General features: G+C 40.1%; 1 long non-coding RNA gene across 1 annotated transcript; it reads left to right on the forward strand.

Moving 5' to 3' along the window:
• The first annotated feature begins 20,240 nt into the window (after positions 1 to 20,240).
• On the forward strand, positions 20,241 to 21,174 carry LOC123984938. Its single transcript, XR_006828554.1, has 3 exons — positions 20,241 to 20,387; positions 20,755 to 20,910; positions 21,032 to 21,174. It is a non-coding gene; the product is annotated as an uncharacterized LOC123984938 (long non-coding RNA).
• Positions 21,175 to 21,491: the final 317 nt, after the last annotated feature.

Consider the following 21,491-nt stretch of genomic DNA (forward strand, 5'->3'; position numbering starts at 1 on the left):
ACACACAAGCAGACAAGAGTATGTCAAGCACAACACTCGACAGCTGATGATCCAGGAGAGAGGGACAGGGAAGACAAGGAGGAGGAGACAAGGATCGACAGGCGGGTGCCAAGTGTCAGGGGGACTGTTGAGACATGAGTGGGACTGTGGGATGACTTGCAGTCAGCGAATAGAGGAGGAGGGGAGTGAGGAAGAGTGGGGGGGATAAGGAAGGGTTTACAGACAAGCCTGGATAACATACTGAGAGGAAATAGTTCCTGGCACTCATTTAAAACTACTTGGAGAGTCAGAGGGGTGGGGCGTACTTTACTTTAGATCTTAGATTTAGATTAGATTTAGAGCAAGTGATGTGAATTCTGTAAAGTGAAAGCCACTTCTTAAATATTTTACTTTGATAGTCTGATTTTCTGAAATTTTTAATTCGCATTTAATTACACCTAAAGATTACATAAAAATGCCACTGACCCACATCTGGTTTCAGGAAAACTGAATAAGGGGTGTGAATTTAAATTTGTTATAGTCCTTTAGATTATGCAACAATGGAGAAAAACATGTTTTAATGAGCTCTATAAGGAAACACAAAAAGTGCAGCGTAAACACAAGATGTTACAGATAAACTACTTATCACATAAGAAGCATTTAGTTTAATAACCAGCGCAACACCAAAGAGTATGAGTCATATAATGTGCGAGACAGCAACCAAACGAGGGAAACAGAGACTGTCACGAGCAGCTACAAAGACAGAGGCAGGGCTGCAGGACAACTGATGGTCAGGTCCAATTACTTGGAAAAATACTCCTTCAGGCAGATGACGCTGTGGGTAAACACTGCTGTCTGACAGGTGTGTGTGTGTGTGTGTGTGTGTGTGTGTGTGAGTGTGTGTGTCAGTTTGTGTATGTGTGTGTGTGTGTGTGTCAGAGAGAGTGAGAGAGTGAGAGACTGAAAAGGGTAAGACGTGCATTTGTGTGTGTGTGTGTGTGCGCGCAGGTGGTGAGGGAGAGGTGCCATAAAGAGAGCAGGAACTGCACTTTCACATATTGCTTGCAATTTTAATTTATTGCTCATGTTCTTTCTGTCTGGCGCCAAACTGTTTGTACAATTTCCTCCAACCTATAAATGTTAAATAAAGCGATTGGGATTCAGAGCACAGCGTGGGATTGTATTTCTCCAACAGAGAGAGAAGTAGAGCAGCGCTGGAAACGTATGATTCCAACCTAGTCTCTGACAAATTATGTGGATTTGCTTTTGGTCACGTGAAACACATCTGGGTTCACATCTCATTGCCTAGGAGTACTCAGAGTTAATCTGGGTGTCGGTATGATTTACACAAAGAAAATTTTTCAGCTGCAAAAATGTTTAATATGAACATAATTGGTTTCATTGCTTGTGCCGTTTGGCAAATTGCACGTCGTAACAGGCTCTTACTAAATTAATAATTGTTTTAAATTTGCAGTACTAGGCCATCACAGACTCATAATTATGCTCCTTATTGTTTCATCAACAAATAGGTATGAAGCAGACTATTTTGACATTGCCAGCAGACAAGTTTGCCTTTCCTGGGGGGGTGTTCTGATGTCTGTCACATTCAACGTCACAACCATGCTGGAAAACAGGTTCAGGTTCAGGTAGCTTATTTGTAAACGTAGGTAAATTTGTCTTTGCAGTGGACAAGTCATCCTCACATTAAGAAACAAACGCAGACAACATACACTAGACAGTATATATTAGATAAAACACAATAAAAGCACCAATCATCACTAAAATAAATCAAAACGTTGCTTCTACAACATCAGTCAAACTTATTCTTCTGAGTGATGGCTGCTAGAAAAAGTTGTACTTCTTTGTGCACTTCGTCAGTAAGAAAATTCACTGTGCAAAGGGTGGCGGTCATCATTTGAAATCGAACCAGTTATCCGCTGTGACTGTCTGGTGTGCAGGGACATTGGGTTAAGCTGCGATTCACCAGTCAGAGAGTTCCTATTTTATAGGGATAGGTTTCCAAACCATACCACCAAAGAAAAAGATCAAATTGATTCAATAAAAGCACAATAAAATATCATGGTTTTGTCAAAGTGGAAATAGGACAGTTTCCTCTTTGCATCTTTTTGCACACAGTGCCAAAATGTTATTCAAAGTTCAGTTTTGAGCCGATAATTATAAGATTCTCAGCACATTCCACTGACTGACCCTTAATGCATGTGACTGCATGTGTGTGGGTATGTCTTGTAAAACAGGGTTAGTACTGGAGGCCAGTGGCAATGTCACAGTGCTTTGAAAGACGTCGCATCGATATAAAGGCACAGCTGACAGACTGTTAGATTAGCATGCTTAGGCTACATAAACATATGGATGAGACGTATACATACATCTGCAGATAGAAACAGATGAATGAGTTAAGTAGGAAAAAGGGGCGAAAATTAGTGTCCACCGGGTGTCATGTTTACATCACTGCCGACTGGAGCTGGAGCCAATAAATGCCCGTGACAACCGCAGAGGAATCTGACTGGGGAGTGGATGACAATTAATTCCAATTGTACCCTTTTACACTGAAGACAAAAGACAAATGTTAGCAGTTTTTTTTGTCCTGTGTAAAGGGGCTTTAGTGAGCTTTAGAGATGCTGGTAGGCAGACTTTGTTATCTTATGACGCCCCACATATTTCCATTCCTTGTGTTAAGCTTATTATCTGCTGGCTGTGGCATCATATTTACTGTACAGACAGAGTGGTATCAATCTTCTCAACTGACTCCCAGTAAGAAAGCTAACAGACATATTTCTGAAAATGTCCAACTGCTATTTTCCTTTAATTGAAAATGCCACATTTTATGTTGCAAAAGCTGTATATGTTTAAAATATTTGAGAAAACAATAAAGACCTATGATTTCCCTCCTAAATTAAATCTTTCTACACCTTAAACATGGAAAGGGATGAGTGTCCTCTACTTACAACCCTGATGAGATTGTGGTGTGTGCAGCCACTATATTATGCAAAATAAGCTATACATTATTTTTTTTCACAACAACAAGGACGTTCACAAAGACATGATGAAAGTTCACACCATCTCCCTCAGGCACTCTATCCCACCCTATCCCATCACTGGACAGACATGCTGAGCAACCAGTAAATGACTGGTGCAGCAACAGGGAAATGATTGTGTGCCTGCCTCAAGCCATTTATACCCTGCCAGCTGAGTGCAGTGGAACCCCCATCCAGGCTCAAGGCACTGCTACTGGGAGCTGAATCTTGTTTCCTGCTGTGGTCTGTGATCCTTCATAGCCTTATTCTACCCAATGACACTAAATAGACCATTAAAATGAAGCAAAATAATAAGTGATACCACAGAGAGCCTCTAAAGACGATTAAAAAATGTGAGCAAGAAGGTGAGTCAAGCTCCAAGCTGTGCTACACAAAGAGTGGCAGTCTTAACAACAGCTTTAGTATCAGCAGAGTGTATCTTTCTCAGCCTGGAGTGGCTTTCAGTCTGCTCTGATACAATGCTCACACACACACACACACACACACACACACACACACACCTGCACACATACAGTTTATTCACATGCTAAAATGCACAATCATGTGTAATCGCAACTCCTGTTGTCATCCGAGTGTTTCCCCCTTTTCTCCTCTGTGTGTGTATGTGTGCTATTGTACATTCAAAACGTATTAACTGTGCGAGTGCCCATCCTGCCACAATGGAGGTGACAGATTGGAGGCAGCACGTCACTACAATGGAAAACAAATCTCTGCCATTCAAGTGCCCCGCTACGGTGACATGATAAGCTCCACCGAGCAGAACTCAGAAAATGTATGTGTGCTGACTGCTTGTCCTGTGGGCTCCGTTGTAAAACTGTGTTCAGAGATGTAGGAAAAAAAATCATCGATCATCTGTGCTGACTTCAGCATGTTGCCACTGTTACATCTAATCAATTCAAAAATCATAGTTGTTAGTCCATATCTAGTAATCATTGTCTTAATATAAGGGCACCTGAGTTACACAATGACTTTTCTTTAATCATCCTGGGTTTAACAACATCTTAAACCAGCATCTGACCCTCTAACCCAGCGTGTATCCCACCCACAGCACTATCTGATTGGTTACACGCGAATAATAGCCTATCAAAACTTTGCTCCAGTGAGCAGCAGAGCTGTGTTGAAGAGAAGGCAGCCGATATTTCTGAAGTGCAATAAACTGTTTCTATGATGACAATCAGCCCAGTGTCTGTGTTACACCAGTGAACATGCCCAAACACACAGCTATGGGGTTTCACTCAGCGACACTCTTGAAAGTGACGGCGTATAAATCAGTAGCTCTCCCCTTACCCACTCACTGCACCTAAACACAGCATGCATCTGTCTTCTTTTCACTGCAACTCTGCATCAATGTAACGTTATATATTTATTACTTTAAAATGTTTTGCAACCAATCCACATTTCACCTGCGTGCCGAACCGTGTGGAGGAAGGTGTGTGTGTGTGTGTGGGGGGGGGTATTTCCACCCATCGTCAACCACTTACCCTACAGGGTCGCGGGGGGCTGGAGCCTATTTTCATGACAAAAAAAAACATGTTTCAAAACACCACCCCTCTGTTTTTTTACAAATTACACCCTGTGTTTAGCCTCATAAACAGATAACAGGATTTGTAAGTAATGTTATAATGTTTTTAATTTTAAATTAAACTTATAAAGGAAAGATTTCAATACAGATTTTTAATTTCATGAAGAACATCTAATGAAATGCTTAGTACAATTTTAGGTACTTGAACTTTGAGTATTTCATTTACTGCTACTTTATGCTTTTGCTTCACTATATCAAAGAGGTAAATGTTATACTTTGATCAGCTTATAAATAAAATAATTGCCAACAACGATTCTACCGAAGACTAGCCTGTATACAATAAATTGGTTCTAATCAGCTCCACCCTGTCCAGCTAGGATATTAATAATGCTGCTTAGAAATGAATGTACTGGTTTATTCCAACAATGCAGTGGCTGCCAAACTTCCTTCTGTCATGCCATCCTTTAGAAGGTGAAAAAAAAATGGTGTCACGCCCCCACCCCACTCTGACTGAACTGAAGTGAACTGTGTTTTCCTTCACATTAGTCTCATTCGTTTCTGCTGTACAAATGGTAAGCGCAAGTTAAGGGTTCTCCGATCAGGATTTTGGGGGCCAATCACTTATCGCTGGAACCAATCACAGATCATGGGGTCTATTTTAAGCCTTGTGTTTATTGTGTATCATTATTAACAACATTGCATTTTAAGTGTTAAAATTAAGAGATGAGAAAGCATCATGAACAACACGTGTGAGATATTCCACTCCTTCTCTAAGGGACACAACTTAAATCACAGGAGCTTAGAGCTTAAAGTTCCCATGAAACAGAAAGCAGAGTGCCATTTGATTCTGTATATTCACGTGTTTCGTGTGAAACGTGAAACTATGGAGGAACTTGTCGCGGATATTGATCGGCATTTATAGGCGACGTATAATGCAAGACATACCTTATCTAAAAACACTTGATTTTGATTTTATGGGGACTTTAACAAATATACAGTGTTTCCAACAGAATAAAGAAACTGTGGCAGAGAGTGGAGGGTAAATTTCTATTTCTTGTATGTTATTTCCTATTTCACCCTATAATTACTACTACTTAATTCTACAACTTATTTTAGTGTTTACTCACAAACTACTTTTACCTTGCTCTTCCTTTCAGTTCTCTCTCACTGCACACACACCAGCTTGCCATGCCTCTTCTTGTATCTCTTTCCCTATATCTGTCTGCTCTGTTGACTTTCGTCGACAGCAGTTTAATAAAATTCTTTCAAGATTCTGTTTTCACAGCAGCAGTGGAGCCGAGTGTGAAGGAGGCTTGTTGTAAATGACCAATCGAAACGATTGAAACCAACGGGGTCTGTGCTTATAAAATATCAACTGTCCCCGCGTCTTCTAATACAATATCAGATAACTTTGCTCTCCATGTTTCTCTGCAAAATTCTAAAAAGCGTAACCGGCTGTTAATATATCTGGGCGGCATTGTGTAATCTGATGGGCTTTACTGAGGGCCTTTATACTGTAGAGATCACAAATTAAACTATTTAGAACGAATATCGGCCAATGAAGATCAGTGGCTGATCAATCAGAGCACCCTTAAAATAAATATTGCCCTGAATTTTGAACACAAAAAGAATCTCCTGGTACGTTGACATTTAATCTGAAGCAATGCAAGATAGGCTCATTCATGTTTGGAAATTTTAAGATTAATTTAAGATATTCAGAGGGCATTTCTGCTTTTAACTGACAGTATGGAGTCACAGCTGTAGACGTTATTCTCCTCTATTTTTCTTAGTCCAGTTTCTACAACTGGTATCTACCTTATAATGGTGGCTGTCATGGTTGCCTGGAGATTTGTAACCCTAACACAAAAAACACACCAAATCTGGTGGTACATTACTAAGTGGACACATCCTTCACTGACATTTCATTAAATTAGCACCATGACCCCACTGGAAGACATAGCATTGAATTACAGCTTAAAACTTGTGCATTGTGAGTCAGGGTTTAAGGGATTTAAAGATTGACAGCGAAGTCACCAGAGTTCTGACAGCAATCCCTGCTCTCAGTGACAGGACTCCCCGCCTGCAGTCTTTTTATTTATGTTTCTTACACAGTGTCAAATAAAATCAATCACATTCTCTCCCCCCTCCCTTTCTCTTTCACACACACACACACACACACACACCAGAAAAAGAGGTGGGAGATGTAATTAAGGTTCCTAGGTGACCTGTCATTGAACCCTTGGGCCTCTTGTTACAGTAGAGATAGAAAGATGTGGTCACTCAGCTGTCAATAATAAATGAAGTGTAACTAAATAAACAGCTTACGTACATTTAAGTGCACAACAAGAAGGGGAATACGCTATTTGTGTGCTGTAGGTTTGTTTACAGGTGTGTGTCTGTGTGTGTGGGGGGGTAATTAAAGCGAGAGGTTTATTGTGCGCGTGTAAAACAGTCCTGCACAGTGGTACAGTAAAACCCCTCAGACACCATAAACCATACATAGACACATCACTCCTTAGATTACTTAAATCTGTTTAGTGGATGCATGTGTGTGTGTGTGTGTGTGTGCGTGTGTGTGTGTGTGTGTGTGTGTCTGTGTATTAATCATGTTGTAAATCTTTTTACACAATCACATTGTGGAGACTCGCCTTCCTTATGGGGTCAAAACGCAAGTCCCCACAACGTAAACCATTCAGTTTTAGGCTGAAGACTTCAGTTTAGAGTGAGGGTAGTGGTGGTTATGCTTTGGGTAACTCGCCAGGAAATTACTGTAAATCAGTGAAGTGTCCTCTGAAGTGATGGAAACACAACCTTCTGTGTGTGTGTGTGTGTGTGTGTGTGTGTATGCAGTGGGGTTTGATTACACATGAGTGTTCATTAATCTGGTTGTAAATGCTGCACACACAACTAAATAAACGCAGTCAATATCCTCACTAGGAAAGCATGTGTTCCTAAGGGCCAATAAATAACATTTTGACTGCTCAATAGTATAAAGAAATGATAATATACTCTATATATCTGAAAGGTTGATGGGATCATTGCTCACTACCAGTGAGTCAATAACTGTGATTACATGGATGGTGATATTTAACCTAATAAAGATAGAATTAGTTTGGAGTATCTTAACCTAAATATGTTTTTATATATGTTTATCAATTCAAATGTTAACATTTGAATGTATATTTATGGGAATACTTTGACATTTTGGCGTACATGTTTATTTGTTTTCTTGCCCAGAGTTTGATGAGACGGTTGATACCATTTTCATGTCTATGGTAAATATGTAGCTGTAGCTATTCTAGTAAGGCAGGAGGTTGAACACTTATAATTGATTGTTGTATGCACAGGCTGCGATGGAGATAAAATTTGTTCTTGGTTTGGACCTAAGGGCTTGGTGGTGTGATGGTGTTCATTAATTTACAATTTAATAAGAGTGCAATTAACTGAGGTAGTTTTTACATTTAGAAACAGATGATTCATTCATTTTACTTTTTTTTGGGGGGGGGGGGGTCTTTATTGTGGATAGGCTAGAAGGAGATAGAGGAAATAAGGGAGAGAGAGGGGAAAGGTGATGGAGTCGAACCCAGGCCACTGCGATAAGGACTCAGCCTTGTACATGGTGTCGCGCATGCATTACCAACATCTAGGTACATTTTTACTTTTACTTAGATTACTTTACTTTTAGAAACTTAGTTCTCAAATACAGCAGGTGTTGCCACATAGTCAGTTTCCACACACAGTACACAGCTGTACAAATGTTGGGATCATGATGAGTGGTCGGGTATTGATGAAGTGATCAGTCCCCAGTTTAGAGGAGGGACCTCCTTACCTTAACAACCCACTAAACGTCTTTGGTGCACGACCACAACTTCTCTAAATGCTGCTAAGGTAAATCTGCATGGTTTTTATATTTTCAAGCTGAGTGGCTGTGCATTCTGTCATTAGTCCTATACAAAGCAGCTTTATGACATTACTCTTCTATATTTAACTGTTGGATTAGGACCAAACACAGGAGACCAGGAAATCTGTTCTTTGTTCTTCCTGCTGTCTGTGACAGTGGTTACATAACCCTACCCTCCCTTACATAAGTGTCATTAGTCAGCGGTAAATTTTAAACTGTTAAAACGCATTAGAAAAGCATTCGGCCTGCACTCCTGGTGGCCTAGATTCATAGTTACTAACAGAAATACTTTTGTTTCTAGTGTTAAACTGTTATCCTAAAGACGTTCTTTGCACAGCACGACAAGGCAGCGCTAAATCAGAGAAAGCATCTATTTATTTATTTGTTGACAGAATGTCCCATTTAGTGTAAAATATCTTTCAATGTGGCTGGGATAACACAGTGGGAAGCTTGGAAAATGTAGATGCATAGACCTGTAAAAACAAAGTTTGTGTCAGATTAGGTTTTTGTGCATGCCATAAAATGAAAAATTCAAAAATGACTACACTTGGAGAGTTAATTAAGCGTATCAATGGGTAATATCGTTTCCAAAATTATCATATATTTTTAGAGGTTGGAGACAACAAAAGTGAATGTGTTCATTCCTTAAAAAAACGTGTGTTCTCTTGATGTTGATCTGATTTACTGTACTGTTGGTCACCGACAGTGCTGATAACATCTTTCTCTGACAGAAGAAATCAAATTGTGCAGCTTCACACCACGTCAGTGGAAGGCAATAGCGACTTCTCAGCAACACTGCAGGGCTTTAGAAATGACCAGCTGGTGCAGGGAACATTATGGCCAAAACTGTGTGGCCAAGCCAATTTGCATTTGCATGTCAAATTATTTTTATTCTGCTCCCCAAAGTGCACTAACTGGTGACAATTACATTTAAAGCCACAACACGGTCAAACTGGCAGCACTGGAAGAATGCAGAGGGCTATTCATTCAAACAGATGAGATGTAAAGTGATTTGGGGAAAAGCAGTATGTCTACTGCCCCATTAAATATTAATGTTGAGATTTCTTTACACATCCCCTAAATTGCGCTCTCAGGAGGATTTACCCAGGGAACAAGTCTCATTTATCAATTCAAGGCAAAGCAAATGTATATGTTAATGTACAAGATGTAAGTCTTTCAACTTTAAACTATCTACAAAACAATCCATAAAATACTTTCGGTACATATATATTTAATGTACCCCTTCAGTTGTATAGAGTTTTTCAAGATGCAATAGTGTGTTCTAATTCCCGGGGAGGGGGCATCTGTCACTATAGACCCAATAATCCGCCTTCTGCTCTCATTTTGTTCAGGTTTTGTTAGACTCAATTCTCTGGCGAAATCCTTTCCGAGTGGCTGTCGCAGGGGGGATTTGTGACTCTTTCTCACGCTGTCAATCTCTTCCTCTATATATCTTACGGGAAAAAAACAAAATCAACTCCTCTTATCTCCTCTTATTTTCTGTTTGTACTTCCTGCACGACCATGGATCTTATTCAAATTATCAGGACCACTAGGTCAGTTTAGGTAATGAACAGTCTTCAACTGTTGCACTTATCGCAGGCTGCTCTGGACAACCATGCCAACTTAAAGTTTTTTTCTTTTCTTTAAATGTAAAATACTATAAAAACAGGCTCTGATGCTTTCAAACTTCAGAGTGAAAAGATGGATAGGGAAAAAATAGAGGTTAAGATTATGTCTGTGTGTGCAAGTGAGAGACACAGCTGTACCACTGGCTGAAGACTCTGTTTCTCTCTCTCTTTATCCTTTACAGGTAGTTCATGCGTTGAGCTGGAACTGTACAAATAAAAGAAGAACATCTGTTTCTTCACTCCTGGATTCAGTTTATGTCATTTTTCTTTTTCTCCGCTGGGCACACGTTGACCAAATCATTCCCTTAAGAAACGTAAGTCCGAGGATGAATGAAACCTTACAGAGTTTGTATATCTTATTATAAAACTCTACAATGTAAAACATTAGGGACAAAAGCCGCAGTCCTCATTCTGGGGGGAAAATGCATTTTGAAGTTCAGTCAAAACTAATATGAGGCTAGAGCAAAATGAAAAATGAAAAGATCTGAATCTGTCGAGCTCAGATTAAAAGTGGTGGGAAAATGGGCAAACATAATGGACAATTTATTGTTTCCCTGATTCAATTTATAAGGTAAGTGTTGAGGGAAATTTTTCTTTTGTTCCGTTTCATGTTACGCATAATATCAAAGTTTTGCAGCTGGAGAGAGAGAGGGGGGGCACAGGTGATGTTAGAAACAACACTATGATGGAGAACACACAAACACTCACATAACAGATAACACCTGATGCAGGGAGCAGATGGCCATGGCCATAAGAGCAAGCGACCAAAGAGAGCATATACAATTATATTTAAGTGAAATATGATTCCTTATTTTGTGTTAATTATCATAATGTATGGCATCATCAACAGTGATGGATACAAAAGCCTTGGCAATAACATGCTGGCAAAGCTCAATGAATGGAGCTAAATTAAACTGAGATGAGCGATGGAGTAAAGGAAGGAAGGCGGGACTCAGGGGGAGGTAATGATGGAGATAGCGGGAGGAGAGACATGGGGAGGAATGGTGTGAGGGTTGAAGACAGAGTGACGGAGGTAATGGTTGGGAGGGAGGAGAAAACAACATGATGGCGAAAAGCGGAAGCAAGGAACTGAAAATTCCCTTTGGTTGGAAATGGCAGCACGTATGGTCGGGTGAGGATAACAGCGTGTGTGTGTGTGTGTGAGAGAGAGAGAATGCTTGCTCACTCCTGCCATCATGCACCAATCCCCTGGCAAGATGGGTCAGCATATCCCTCCATATAAACCAAGCAGCCACAGTCACACTGTATTACATTTCATGCCCTTGCGCCTGACTTGGGAAAATAGTAACATGAATGAAAGTGTTAAGCCACATTATAGAAATGATCATCACTGTGCATATGCATATGGCAGCACTAAAAGTTAAGCATCATTTGTCCCATGAAAAATACACTGGATACTACATACACACAGATTGCTCAGAGAAAATTGTCATTAAATATGTTTCTGTTTACTATCAAGCTAGCTAACCATTAACTCCCGTCACCCTCTGTGTACCATACGTTCCTGCTTTTATATTGTGTAAATCATGCACACGCACGAACATATGTTTGCTTACACGACAAGGATGTCTCTAAAGCAAATAACCAGATGCTATATAAAATTTGTACTGCATGCAGTAATCAGTTAGAGGGTGGGGGGACACTGTGAGAGGAAAGCAAAATGTGGAGTCATGTTGTGGGTCTGTTAAGGGGAATACAAAACCTGTCTCTCTTACTCTCTATATTTGTCATTTCTGCAGCTTTGTTGCTCACATGTTGAACAGAACACGGGCAGAGACCTGATGCTAAGAAAAAAAAAAAACACATGCAGACCTACGCAGACCCAGCCCTAAACCTGACAAAATGTCCTCACAAAACAAGTCTTTTAAACGTTGAACACATAAATGCACACATATGTGAAACTGCCTGACTTTCCACAGGACACTTATTCACCCCCACATCCACACCTCTGTCCTCGAACCAGCCCAGAATTCTTTAGTCTAACAGTTGCAAATGCTATGATCCCTTACCCAGTCAGCACACACATAGAACGCACACAATCTCTCACACACACACACACACACACACACATCTTTGCTCACAAACCTGCAGTCGCATAATGCTATGTGCAACACATTTAGCCACAGTATCCCCCCACCACATGTGAGATTTTCAGTTCTGCCTATTTCGGAGGCAGGATTGCTCTAAAATCCAAAAAAGGTTGTCCCCTCAAATTTGGAGCCAAATAAACTGGGAATTTGTACACAGAGTCACACACATTTGAGAAGAAGTGAACAATTTCAGGGCAAGTAAGAATCAATACCGCAGGCCTGGTAATTGACCCATTACCAGCTGAGTGACAGGTTTTCAATTTCAAATATTGTTTGTAATCAAAGTGCTATTATGTCCAATTGAAAAAGAAAACCGTGTATTCAAAATTCTGCTTAGTTGGATTTTTTATGTTCAGTACGTAAGAAAAAGACAAAATGGAAAATCATAATATAATTTATTAATCTCAATACATTACATTAATATCAGTCAGCTTGTTTTCTATAACCAGACTTCACATTTTTAACATTGAAAGTGTAAGGTTTTTGACAATGCATCCATGAACTTCCAAAAAGTGACACACCTGCATTCTTACATATGCTTAAAAAAAACAAAACAATGTATATATATGACAGTCACAACTGTCACTTGTAAGTGGAGTTGAAAAAACTGTATTTGTTCATTTCCTGACGCCTTTATATCAATAAGATAAAGTGGTTAATGTGCATTATCTGAGCTACCACACCAGCTACCGCTTAATTCTCCTGAACGAGCACCAGTTTGGTTATGTTTAATTCATGAGGCACCATCACTGTGTCTGGATTACACAGTGGGTGATGAATATGGATCAAGGCACTTCTACACACACACACACACACACACACACATGACGAAACCAAGCACTAGTCAATAACTACAGGTATTGGAAATGTTCCTTAAATTAACTGCCCCATTGTGCAACTTTTCAAGAACCTATTACCAGCATTTATCTGTTGGCAATTTTGTTTTACTGGTGATAGCTGGGATTTCCTGTGAAAAACACTGTGGGAATTTTGCATTTCTGGCAGCGACAACCAGGGTAGCCTCTGACTTTTATTGGCGCCGTAGGATAGACACCAATGGTTTTCCTTTTTCCTTTCCTGCTCCTCTTGCTTGTATCTTTTCATAACTTACTAATTTACATTCTACTTTTCATAGAATGTCAACTCAGTGTAACATTAATATGAACATCTTTCTGCACTCTCCAGAAGCCCCTGCTTCATGCCCACACTCTCGTTCAGGCATTCGACTGTCTAGGGTGCCACCAGCTGAGAGGGACATCCCCTTGTGGCCAAACAGGTCACCTAATTGCCAGATTTCCTCTCGAAAGCTTCATGCAAAGACGCCATTACAAAGTGAGCAACTTGCTTGTCTAAACCCAAAAACTGCAATCACAGCCTTTGCTTTCAATTAAGAGTGTCCGTAGATTGAAAATATCATAATCACTCCGTTGTTTATTTGCATATTGGAATAAAATATTACCAGCTGATTTCCTGTAATAAGCAGCATCAGCAGCCCTACGCACAACAGCTGGACAGGCGAAGAATCTGACCTCAGTGCCGGACAGTGTTTGACAAATGATCTCTGCAAAGTGCAGTGTAAAAACACTCCACGCCCCAAAACGTTCTTATAATTTTAGTGCAAGTTGTTTGCAATGTGACTCTTGTGACAGCACTAGTGGCTGCAGACAGATAGAGAACACAGAGAGACAACCTATCCTGTCAGACAGGCCAACAACGCTTAAGAGAAGTTTAGATGCTGCAGTGACCTTTCCTCCTCCTCATGTTACATCACCCTTGCTTCCTTCCATCCCTCCCTCCCTTTCTTTCCGCTGCCCCCCTTTTCCACACCTTCCATCCTTCACTCACACCCACCTGCCTCTTAGATCACCAGGGGATAAAACTGGTCATATACCCTGTACAATATTAAATGAGGCCAACAACCATCTGAACGCCCCTCTGATTTACAGCTATGACAAACAAGAAGTGACTGAGACCAAATGATGTGCGTTCATGTTAATGTTGGTTGTATCCCGGCTTTATGAGCCATATAACATCAGATTTTACCAAACATGCTGAAATAACTGCAGACAGGCCTGCTTCACCTCATTAAGCTCCAGCTCTATAGGGCTGTGTAGAGCATCATTAGCCTGGCGAGGATGGCACAGGTAGTAAGTGGTTCACACTTGCCTGGCATAAAAAAACTGAACAGTACTAAACTGCCAAAAGTGAAAACCATGAAGACAGGCAGCTTCGTGCTGTTTTTTTGGCCGTTTGGGGGAAATGGAAACGGCTGTAAACACCAGACTGACCTATCATCTCCTTAAAAAGTTGATATGGCAAGTTGTCTATTTGCACATCCAGCTTATAAGTAGTAACATTAGCCTCCATCCGGAGTTGTGTTTGTGTCCATGTGGTGAACGTAAGTCCACTATTTTTCACGCTCCTTTCAGCTCCGCTTTGCTCTCCTACAACCTCTTGAGAAATACATCTGGCTCTTTAGCTGCTAAACGCTACACTATATTCACCAGTTAGCCGCTACCTTTTTCTGTCTGCCATTTGGTGCCAGTTGTGTTTTTAGTGTGTTTTTCAGTTGAGCTTTTCTCTAAAAACAACCAAAACAAATAGTTCTGTAAACCTGAAGGGAACTCCACAGTCAGCTGATAATTCTCTGTGGGTTTATCAATTTATTCACATTCAAGATAGTATGTTATCCATTGTTATTATAAAATTGATTATAGCTGCCTTAATGATGAAGTACAAATATCAAACATCTGCTCCTCACAGGTACTTAAAATTTGATAGTTGCACTTTATAGACATGTTATTATATCGGAATGTTTCCCATTGTGGGAAGGCCCGATATCGTAAACAAAACAAAATATAACAATAACGCCCAAACGTAACCCACAATCTTTCGAACAACAGGCAATTGAGTCGTTGAAACAACAAGAGTCATTTTATTATGGATGTTCTAGAGCGCCTTTATGTGCAGCAATGAAGCTCACAGTATTAGCATTTCACCAATCCTGCTTTGTTTTGCCTTCCTCTGGCAGGATTTAACTTTATTAATGTTTGGATTACTGGGTCATAACAAGCTCACTGCTGGCCGCACAGTGAGATACTACATTACAATCCGTTTTATCCAAATCCAATCTTCTCATATTGTCGAATGCATAAAACTGCACATCAAACACACACACACACACACACACACACACACACACACCGTCACATCTGTAAATACACAATTACACCACCGATAAGCCTAATCTGGAGCTATAGTTGTGCGGCTCTGCTGTTCTCAACGGTGTCCATGATTATAGTCTGTGTCATGATTACTGTTCAATATGGAGATGATGCCTCTAGGCTGCCTGTGTCACACACATCAATACATCAGTGTGGCATCTTATCTGGTGACAGCGGCAATAGTGCGACATTGGGAGGGTATTACAGCACTCAAGTGGATGATAAAACTCAGTTCTGCTGCATCTGTTAGTACTGCGAATTATCTAGTGTACTACTTTAGCTGCAGGGGTAAATGAAGAAGTTATGCATATTTCTCTATCTAGGCCACAGGGTAGGAGGGGAAGGGAGTAATGTGATTGTCAGGACACACAAAATTCCCACTTTGCTGTGGAAGCAGACACTGTGTGTGTGAGAGAGATGGGAGAGAGAGAGAGATGGAGGGGAAAATATGGAAAGAGTGGATAAAGAAAGAAAAAGAAAGCAAGAGATGAAAAAGCTACTGTATAAGAGCAGGGCAGACTTTAAAGCGTTCGCTGATATTCAGAGTAAAAACATCAATATTCACCCACAGTATAAAGCTAAACTGCAGGCTTAATTTGAGTTCCCCCGTCTCTCTCTGCCGAGCTCGGAGGAGGACTTCTTCATCTCTCTTCCTCTTTCATGTGTTCAGCTCTGTGGAATCCATAGATAACAGGCATCCATAACACACACACAAACACACGCTGTGGTGTCGTTTACGCAAGGCGGCACACTCAAAAGGTGAGTGTGTGACAGGGTAAGGAATGTTTTCAGGTTACACTGTAAGTTCAAACGCTCACACAGAAAAGAAGAAGAAAAAGAAGAGGGGATGGAGGGGAGTGGGGTGAGTTTGTTGCTATGCAACCAGACTGTGCTGTTTGAGAGCATAACCATCCACTCTGCAATGAGTTGATGCATGCCAGCGCGCAACACACACACACATGCATGCACCCACGCACATGCAGGAACTGTGGGAAACGGCACAGACTGACACAAACACTCCCATGGCTGATTCCCACCAAGTGTACAGACACATTCAAATATTGGAATATTGGACAAGTGTGTGCTCACATCATGCCAGAATCTGTCTCTCTCTCTCACTCTCTCTTATCCATATGCATGTGCACGCACTCAACGACTGGCCTGATGATTGAGTCATTTCTGAAAGCGGTCAGAATAATGCCCCTTTCCTGGGCATGACAGAAATCCCACCAGGGATAATAATTCAGAAAAATGACCTAAAGCCTATTGTAAATTCAGCAAATGTCAATCTGCTCTCATGTGACCCACCACGACAAATCATGCCAATGCAGGAATAGCTCTTATTTTTCATTTGTATGCCCCAAGTGTCATGGTGTTATCTTCCAGGCATAGAAATACCCTGCATTTGCATGTTTTAAAGAGTCATCATCAGTGGAGAGATCATCTGAACATCCCTCACACATCAGCTCAATCATCCACACAAACCTCTGTGTGTTGTTCACAGGCTACCAGCAATTGTTTCTGCCTGTTCTAGTATTATGAAGTTATTCATTTATATGGCATTATAAAATGTGTTTGTGTACATCAGAGATAACTAAATGGGGAATTCCAAAACACAACCCCCACAAAATAAAAGGTCATGTGGTCAACACGGATATGAATCAGGCAACTTAAGGCTAAAAATCAACGTGGGTTTGGTATCTTTTTGTGCTGAGTTGTGTTTTCCACATCCTGTCCTGGGACTTTTGCACATGCAGACATATTCTTCGATATTGACAATCATTTTCCAAAAAATTTTAACTGCAGCTCACTCTAAAGGTGTACAAAGAACAAAGGTTCAGTGTGTACACTGTTAGAAAAAGAGGTACAATGCAGGCCCATTTTTGTTCCCTATGGTACAAACATAGAAAAGTACAACGATGTGCCTTAAAGGTACAATAATGCACCTTCAATTGTTGATTAGAGGTACATTGTGGACTTTATAAGGTGTAAGGTACACCACAAATACTTGTACCTTTCGGTTTAATTGTAAAAGCAGGAATTTGTGGATGTGCACAGCAAAGACTTGTGTGGAGATTTTTGTGGAAATAAATGTAATCTCACTCAATATAGAATCACACGTTCATCTAACACATAAATATTCAAACACAATAACTCTCAGTAATTGTGACATGTGTATTAAACTGTTTGAAGTTTGGCATTACTTTTTTGTGAAGTGACCCTCCAAATTATTATTTTTTTAAATCATGTTAATGTGGGATAGGTTTTTTTTATTGAAAAATGGCCTGGTGGTGTTTTTTTATAAAGTACCAACTTAAACAAACCCTTTACATTACATTTCAATGAAACAAAAAATAATTGTTGACGCTTTCAGTTAAAGGTCCAGTGTGTAATATTTCTGAGGCTCTACTGACAGAAATGCAATATAAGATCCATAACTATGTTTTCAGTGGTGTATAAAGACCTTACATAATGAACCATTATTTTTTTATTACCTTAGAATGAGAAATTTATATCTACATAACCGCGGGCACCCCCTGCTGTGGGACCACTAGGGGACCACTAGATGTCACTAAAACTTACACACTGAACCTTTAATGTTTTGTTGAAAGGATCTAGCTACAGACTAACGGTCGACTCAGCGGAAGCATAATTTACGCAGCGCAGAAGGATACGTGAGTGAATTGACCCTTCGCTAAGCCACGCCTCGAATAAACAGCTGGCCAATCACTCTCTAACTGAAGTCCGACACTTTCATGGCTGCGCTCCATTGACTCTAATGTAAAAAGTCGTTTTCTAGCTTTTTTAGTCTGTATTTTTCTAAGATATGGTCAAACGCTGTTCCTGGGGCACTTGTAATAGTTACAGTCGCTACCCAGAGAAGGAAAAGTACGATTTATTCTTTTTCCAAAACCTAAAATAAATCCAGAATAATGTCGGCTGTGGATCGTTCCTAATGTAATGTTAGCTAACGCTAGCTAACTTCCTACTCAATGGAACGTAATAAAGCCCTACTGTTCTGCTTTTTAATCATTGTAATAATGAATATAGGCCTACCCAGCTTTACAGGAACAGTGTTGATCGTTCATATCGTTGTCTTTTGTCTCAATCGTCGGGGGATGCGGTGGCTCACTTGTAACGTTACTGTGTGATTGGTAGGCTTTAGCTACTTATCGTTAATTTTTTTCACTATATTTAAGGTAAGTTAGTCCAACTGTGCGTGCGAGCCAATTTTAAATTCCCACTGTCGTTTTCATGAAGTTAGTCATATATTACACTCAACCACATGGTAAATGTAATACTTGCATAATTTGTGCTATCATTAATAAATAATCCGAAATTATGTTTTTTGGAATTATGCTAGTTTAGCGGAGTTAATGATTCCACTTGCCATCACTGTCTGTGGTATTATTAAATTAAATCTGCATTTTATCATTAGTCAACTGTTTAATTTTTACACTGTTAACTAGTTTTGTTATACTGTTTATTTTACTATGTATTTTGTGAGAGTAATGGACATTGTTGCCATGGAAACCTTTGTGTGTAGCATAGGCACCTTCTGCTGTGCCCCTGCAGATTTGAGCGGTGCACCCCAAAACTTAACAGTCTACACGTGCTGTCGCCGTGAAACTTGCTGGAACCGATCTTTATCCTGTGTTACCAGATAAACGGCAGGTTAAAGCCAAAGATCCACGTGTGTGTGTTTCACTTTTCTACACAATGCAACCACTACACTAGCATGTGACTATCGGTAGATTATTTATCCTGTGAATAAAGTCTATTGTCGTTAAAATATATAAACATTTCTGTGAAAATACGTAATTACAAAGACGAATGTTACAAAACCAGTCAGACAGCTGATGCTGGTTCACCTATGGTTCTCACTGAACTGCCCCTTTCCATTAACCTCAACTGCATGGCATATTTGTATTAATATTTTTTCCGAATCAAGGTCTCATGGCCCAGATGTAACATGAGAGGAGCATGACTTGGGCACTTGCATTTTTATTTTTAATTGTGCATGTTATGCTGTTCCCCGTGACCCTGTACGCAGGATAAGCGGTTGACGATGGATGGATGGATGTTATGCTGTTACTACTGTGGTGGTAAACATTGCTGTTTTCCTTTTAAAATTAGATAATGAAGTTGATGGAGAAGCAGTGGACTGTGCATTTACTGAGAGGATGGTTTCATACCTCTTTGAAGGATCGTTTAAAAACCAAGCTAAATTAAATCGATTTGTTCAGCAGTGGAAGGAACCTCGAACCTGTCTTGATACAGTCAGGGCAGGCTACAGCGGAACCAAGGTAACTTAATGTTGTGTGATTGTTGTACGCTTATGAAACCATGAAAAAATAACTATATAATCTCATAGGTATCATGGATCCTTTTCATGTTACATAGTGTAGATCTCCACGCACTGTTAACCTCTTACATTCCAAGCATATTTTGGGGAAATTCTGCCTAAAACAACGTACCCCTATTCAAATGAGTGTAATTCCAAAACTACATGGACTTCAGGCTTAAATCTGGTAGTAAAGGTAAGCTCTGTTGGATTGGCACTAAAATTTCTATTTGGGTATATAGAATTCAGATGATTATTGGCACCTGGCCTACAGTAGATTTATGCAAGGAGGTAGTCAGTGCATTGGCGTGTGTAGCACACAGACCAGTGGGTATTACCCAATGTAAACCAATGTAGCCAGATTATTTAAAAAAAAAAAAAAGTAGATGAGTAAATGGTAGAGCTTTATTAATTGGTATTGCATATTAAGCCTTTTTTTTTTTCCTTTCACCTTTAGTCATGCCACCCCATCAGCATCCTTCCCTGCAGTTTTCATCATTCCTAAACTCCCCAGAGATGTTCAGACAAAGTTGGACCAAAAACAGGCATGCAAGATTGAGACATCAGATCACAACAAAATCATAAGAACATTGTATGAAAGCATGGCTCCGATTACAATGTAAGTATGATAACCCAACTGGATCATGGCATTTTAATGCAAGTTATTTGTATGTGTGATGTTAAACCCTGACCCTTTTTTACATTGTTACTGGTTTCCGTCCAATGATGACTATGTGAAAGTGTGTAAGGCCCTGATTTTGAAGTACACTTTCTTAAAAGACATAAGAGGGCAATGGTTATGCGAGTTGACAGATCATTTATTTATTTATTCTACCTAGAGTACTAATGCAGTCAAGCTAAATTATGTTTCCTGCACTTTGATCCACAAATTGTGTTCCCACCATGTATTGTGATGATGATGATGAGTTTTCTGCGTGTGGTTTGTATGCCTATTGAATTGCCCTATTTGCTATTCCTTTAAACAGCATACCCATCACATGTCTCTCAAAAGAAAGTTCAAATATGAGCGAGGGCCACTGGTAGATGATAAAGAGGTGAGAAGAATGAAACAGAAATTTGGTCATCACAGAAAGCCTTTGCAACAGGAAGAAACCACTAGCAAACGAACCAAGACATCAAAGGTCAGAGCATCTTCTCTGTTTCTCTATAGATTTCTGTACAATTCATATTTTTTATAAACATTGGAAAAGGGGAAAAAACTGTCAAATGAGCAATAATGTTTCTCATCCCTCTGTGTCGTAGGAGGTGGATGTTATTGGTGAGGATGCTACCTCAGTAGAGAGCCATGTAAAAGTCCTGCAGGACCAGTACTGAAAGACACAGCCAGATGCATTGTGGAGGAGCGGATGCTGAGGACATTCGCTTGGAGATGGCGAGAGATTGCCAGTGGGATGACTGTTGAAGATGCCATTAACAAATACCCATTCCTGAAGAGTCTGTGTGGGGTTTGTCTAAAACTTTTCATTCCCTACATTTGTGTTTGGTAGTTAATATTCAATTACTAATAGTTTGAAAATTATATGATAAGCCTCTGACACTTTCCTGTTGTTTGTGCGGTGTTGTACCGACTGGAGGTCTGTGTTCACTCGAAAGGTCCCTGCAGTGGTCAAACTGGATGGGCAGCCAGTCTGCAGGGCTCTCGGTGTGGATGAAGGTGTTATCGCTGCATTTTGTGCCTACTTCGTCTACAACGTGGTGTATC

Source organism: Micropterus dolomieu, linkage group LG02, assembly GCF_021292245.1.
Source record: "Micropterus dolomieu isolate WLL.071019.BEF.003 ecotype Adirondacks linkage group LG02, ASM2129224v1, whole genome shotgun sequence".
Classification (NCBI taxonomy): domain Eukaryota; kingdom Metazoa; phylum Chordata; class Actinopteri; order Centrarchiformes; family Centrarchidae; genus Micropterus; species Micropterus dolomieu.